The sequence below is a fragment of the Periplaneta americana genome, chromosome 2 (assembly GCF_040183065.1).
Source record: "Periplaneta americana isolate PAMFEO1 chromosome 2, P.americana_PAMFEO1_priV1, whole genome shotgun sequence".
NCBI lineage: Eukaryota > Metazoa > Arthropoda > Insecta > Blattodea > Blattidae > Periplaneta > Periplaneta americana.
The window spans coordinates 117,098,434-117,104,433 of NC_091118.1; positions in this window are offsets into that span (position 1 = coordinate 117,098,434).

Here is a 6,000-nt window from a genome sequence, read left to right on the forward strand (position 1 = left end):
CCGGAAGACTGATTTGAACCTCACAAGTGACAACAATAACGGAACTAATTTTATTATCTTCATATTATGTATATCAAGTGAACAGCCGGAAGACTGATTTGAACCTCACAAGTGACAACAATAACGGAACTAATTTTATTATCTTCGTATTATGTATATCAAGTGAACAGCCGGAAGACTGATTTGAACCTCATAAGTGACAACAATAACGGAACTAATTTTATTATCTTCATATTATGTATATCAAGTGAACAGCCGGAAGACTGATTTGAACCTCACAAGTGACAACAATAACGGAACTAATTTTATTATCTTCATACGTATATCAAGTGAACAGCCGGAAGACTGATTTGAACCTCACAAGTGACAGCAATAACGGAACTAATTTTATTATCTTCGTATTATGTATATCAAGTGAACAGCCGGAAGACTGATTTGAACCTCACAAGTGACAACAATAACGGAACTAATTTTATTATCTTCATATTATGTATATCAAGTGAACAGCCGGAAGACTGATTTGAACCTCACAAGTGACAACAATAACGGAACTAATTTTATTATCTTCGTATTATGTATATCAAGTGAACAGCCGGAAGATTGATTTGAACCTCACAAGTGACAACAATAACGGAACTAATTTTATTATCTTCATATTATGTATATCAAGTGAACAGCCGGAAGACTGATTTGAACCTCACAAGTGACAACAATAACGGAACTAATTTTATTATCTTCATACGTATATCAAGTGAACAGCCGGACGATTGATTTGAACCTCACAAGTGACAGCAATAACGGAACTAATTTTATTATCTTCGTATTATGTATATCAAGTGAACAGCCGGAAGACTGATTTGAACCTCACAAGTGACAACAATAACGGAACTAATTTTATTATCTTCATATTATGTATATCAAGTGAACAGCCGGAAGACTGATTTGAACCTCACAAGTGACAACAATAACGGAACTAATTTTATTATCTTCGTATTATGTATATCAAGTGAACAGCCGGAAGACTGATTTGAACCTCACAAGTGACAACAATAACGGAACTAATTTTATTATCTTCATATTATGTATATCAAGTGAACAGCCGGAAGACTGATTTGAACCTCACAAGTGACAACAATAACGGAACTAATTTTATTATCTTCATATTATATATATCAAGTGAACAGCCGGAAGACTGATTTGAACCTCACAAGTGACAACAATAACGGAACTAATTTTATTATCTTCATATTATGTATATCAAGTGAACAGCCGGAAGACTGATTTGAACCTCATAAGTGACAACAATAACGGAACTAATTTTATCTTCATATTATGTATATCAAGTGAACAGCCGGAAGACTGATTTGAACCTCATAAGTGACAGCAATAGCGGAACTAATTTTATTATCTTCATATTATGTATATCAAGTGAACAGCCGGACGACTGATTTGAACCTCATAAGTGACAACAATAACGGAACTAATTTTATTATCTTCATATTATATATATCAAGTGAACAGCCGGAAGACTGATTTGAACCTCATAAGTTTTTAACAATAAGGCATCACCACGAAGCAAGAATAATCCAGGATATAATAGGTTAACATGGCAAGTTTCTTTCGCCTCATTATTAGTCATTCGTTAATTTAATGAATCTTTGAGTCAGTCTAACGGAATGATTATGAATTCGTACAGAGAATGAAATCTGACAGGAAAAGTTCGTAGCTTGCATTCCGGCATAGGCCTGTCGAAACTGAGAATAACGACGGGCATCTAAGTAGCCAGCCTCGTAATCGAACTTCAGAACACTAACAAGACTCATTTAGGCCACAGGCGTGACTCAGCCGACTAAGTCACTAAGGCGATCCGTAGTTGCGCTCGGACGCAGGTTCGATTCCCGCTTGGGCTGATTACCTGGTTCGTTTTCTTCCGAGGTTTATACAAATGAAGAGTTCTATAGATAGTCATGTATACGGTAAAGTTCCGTGTATCGCCATGAGCCGATACCAATTCAGATCCTGAGCATGCGCACACGTTTTCTTGTAGCGCGCACGAACAAAGAAGAAATATACAGCAAAATATCAAAATTTTAAGTATAAAATAGGAACTGTCTCTTAGATCTTTTAAATACGAAATTCAAATACAGAAATATCCGTAAAGATTCTTTGCGAGATATTTCTTTGATTTTGAATACAGAGAAAAGGATTCACAACCTTAAAATCACAGTACAATAGAAAATAGGAAAAAATGAAAAGTGTTACTTAGACAATGTTCTGTGCAGGTTCTCAATGTAAACCCTCTTCACTTATTATTTTGTATGGAACAGACCTGTATGATACAAAATATCACAAACCAGAGATGTCAAAACGCTCACACTGCATGCTCTTAAGAACCCGCACATTTCTCTAAGAGCAATGATTGTACTTTATCTTGCTAAAAAGTGAACCTTGTTGGATTTGTATTGCTTGTAGTATGAGCATGTAATACAGGCGCTTTGACATTCCTGTCATAAACAGCACTATACAAATGTTCCCAACGAAAACACGCCTTAAGAACACCATCGATACTCAGGTCTTCGAGCACCAAATGCCGTAGTCTAGGAGTAACGAGCGGGACTGGGGGTCCTAAGGTAAGGAAGGACGTAGCTTCGAATGAAATTTCAGATGATTACTTGAGTGGGATTTTCCAAGGCTTTTCCCCACCTGAAAGGCATCATCATCAACATCATCAGTAGCAGCAGCAATAACAACAGTATGGTCCATTCCGTTCCCATAGTCTGGCACTGGTCCTTCCACCCTTGTGCTCTCAGTGTCACCATTACTTCGAAGATAGATATCTTAGTAGTTGATACAACGTCGTTAAATAACCGACTAAAGATACTAATCGAATGGCTAGAGCAGATGTGCACAACTTATTTACAAGTAAATTCTCCTAAGTAATATAATGCTGTATGAAATAATGTCGTGCATTTCAAGCGCTAAGTTCGGTTCAAGTTTGTCGAGCGTGACAAGAATCGAAGTCTGGTTTGAAGAAGCGGATCTATCCAGCTCGCTCGAACCTACCCCTTGAAGCTCGCTGGCCTCTCCTACTCTCTCCTCCCATCCCTTCATGCTTTTAGCTGCGTAAGAATTTTAGAACAAATCCTGTGAAGTTTCATTTAGATATAAAGAGAGATAATTTTTATTACAAAATCTCATAAAACAACCACAGAAATATATGGGTACATATAGGTAAATCACATTTTGTTTTAAAATATGATAGTTTTTACTATACCAGTTACCGACAGAAATTAGCTATAATTACATTCTTCTCAAAATTTTCAAATAAATCACAGTTGTTGGTAACAATAGCTGTGTGACTATACCAGGCCTGCAGAACCCGTAAGTAGGGGGAATATCAACCTCATTCCACTTCTATTGGGGATGATCGACTTCCGCGTAGAGTTGTTTACATTCTTTTCCCGTGCAAGGTCCATCAGTGGCGGCACTGTAATTTTCAAAAAAGATTGTAATAAATTCATTGTATTTATAATGCGTTATCTCGTTTCAAGGTTTACAATTATGCTAGATTTTCTGTCGGTAGGTTCTTTGAGATTTCTTTGCCCCTAGCCTGCTTTAGATTTTCGAAAACTTTCCTCCTATCATCACCTACGGAAACACAAATTTATAGCATTTAAGTAATGAACCTTGAAAGCCACTATTAATTTCAATTCAAAATGAACACGAGTGACGTCCTTAATTTAACAGTATATAAATAAATAATCAATATTCAGTTCGTAATAATGAACTTACCCAAAAGTTTGTGCATTTTATAATTCTTAATATGGGCTTTGTTGAAATGTGGTTTAATATTGAAATGACGAGTAGAAATAAATTGGATGGGACACAATAAACAAGCAATTCTTTCGTCTTCAACAACAAAATAATCATATTCCCATTTCCTTTGGAAGTAGGATTTCTTCACGATATTATTTTAATGTACCGAAGTACATATGATATTTCCATGCAGATATTCTGCGTCATCATACGATGAAAGAGTAATGGAACAGAGAAAAATTCTCTCCGGAACCGGGATTTGAACCCGGGTTTTCAGCTCTACGTGCTGATGCTTTATCCACTAAGATACACCGGATACCCATCCCGGTGTCGGACAGAATCGTCTCAGTTTAAGTTCCAACTCTTGGGTTCCCTCTAGTGGCCGCCCTCTGCACTACATCATAGGCCTAGATGTCTATGAACGTAGGACTGAAGTCCACATATGTGCCAATTAGTCACTCATAACGAGTGCACCTCAGCACATATGTTGACTTCATTCCTACGTTCATAGACATCTATGATACAGTGCAGAGGGCGGCCACTAGAAGGAACTCAAGAGTTGGACTTAAACTGAGACGATTCTGTCCGACACCGTGATGGGTATCAGGTGTGGCTTAGTGGATAAAGCATCAGCACGTAGAGCTGAAAACCCGGGTTCAAATCCCGGTGCCGGAGAGAATTTTTCTCTGTTCCATTACTCTTTCATCGTATTTCTTCACGAGTTTAGATTTTGCCATGCTCCAGTTCTCTTTAAACTGCAGTACGCGTATTGTGTATTTATTTATTTTTTATTTATTTATATATTTATTTGGCTGGAGTACGTTACAATGTTGAATGACAGCACTGACATCCGGTCATATAGCTATCACTCACTTATCAACGTACAATTTATTTATCGTCCTATTACTAGTAAAACCAGTTAAGACCAGTAATGCAAGTTTTTATAAAAACATGAATTATAACTTTATTAATCCGCGAAAAACCATAATAAATTCTTCAAATAAAGTAATTGATTTGTTGCCTGCATGCAACATTTCGGACTTATTCCATTTTAGTAGAATACAGAGTACAGAAAGACAAGTCGGGGACTTAACTTAAATTATTTTACATAAAAAGTGGACTTAATCGGCTTTACTAGTAATAGGACGATACATTCATAGGTAGTCCTTCTTATATTATATGCACACATACATTTTAAAATTTATTTTACATGTCTTTTAACTTATTTATTTCCCTCATTCATTTTTCTCTTACTTTCTAAAGGTATGTTCCTAAGGATTTCATTATCTGTTCATTTTAATTCTTGACACCGTATTGTATACCTGCCGCCGCGAGAATGAATGTTAATGCAGCCGAGCGTAACTAGAACGCTATGGCCGCACTGGTAGAAAAGGTGGGTGGGGTAGAAGGGATGGTATCTGAGAAGCTACAGTTCTACAGGTCTGACTATACGGATTATGGAAGCATTTAACATGAACACATAATATAAAATAACTTATATAAGTCTATAAAAATAAATGATTTCATTTTCATGTCACACAGCATTATAACTTATGTCCACCTGTTAATGAATAAAATTTATGATTTCATTTTCATACTACACATAATTGATTGTAGCTTACAATATCAAACTTGGGAATAAATAATATTATTTCATTTTCATATTCAACATAATAAACTTAGAGTAAATTAATTACAACTTATACTATCCACTCTTTTAATAAATGAAATAAATAATATCCAACCTGTTAGGGCCTAAATAATTTTTTTCATTTTTATAATATTATACATAATTATAACATACTATCCAGCGGCAGCGTGTTGAATGAAATATTATTTCATTTTCATACTACGCATTATCGTCGTACATGACAGACACAATGTCCGGTTCATTTTGTCGAGTATGGCGAAGTTCGATATTTGCCGATGTTTGCTTTGCAGTAGGAGGCCTATCACGTTTGTTCGCCAATATTATGAAAACATTAGTTGTCCTCCTCTCCCATTCCTTCATGCTTTAAACTAGCGTCGTGCATTACAGGCGCTATGTTCTGTTCAAGTTTGCCGAGTATGGCGAAGTTCGATATTTGCCTATGTTTGCTTTGCAGTAGGAGGTCTATCATGTTTGTTCGCCAATATTATGAAAACATTAGTTGTCCTCCTCTCCCATTCCTTCATGCTTTAAAC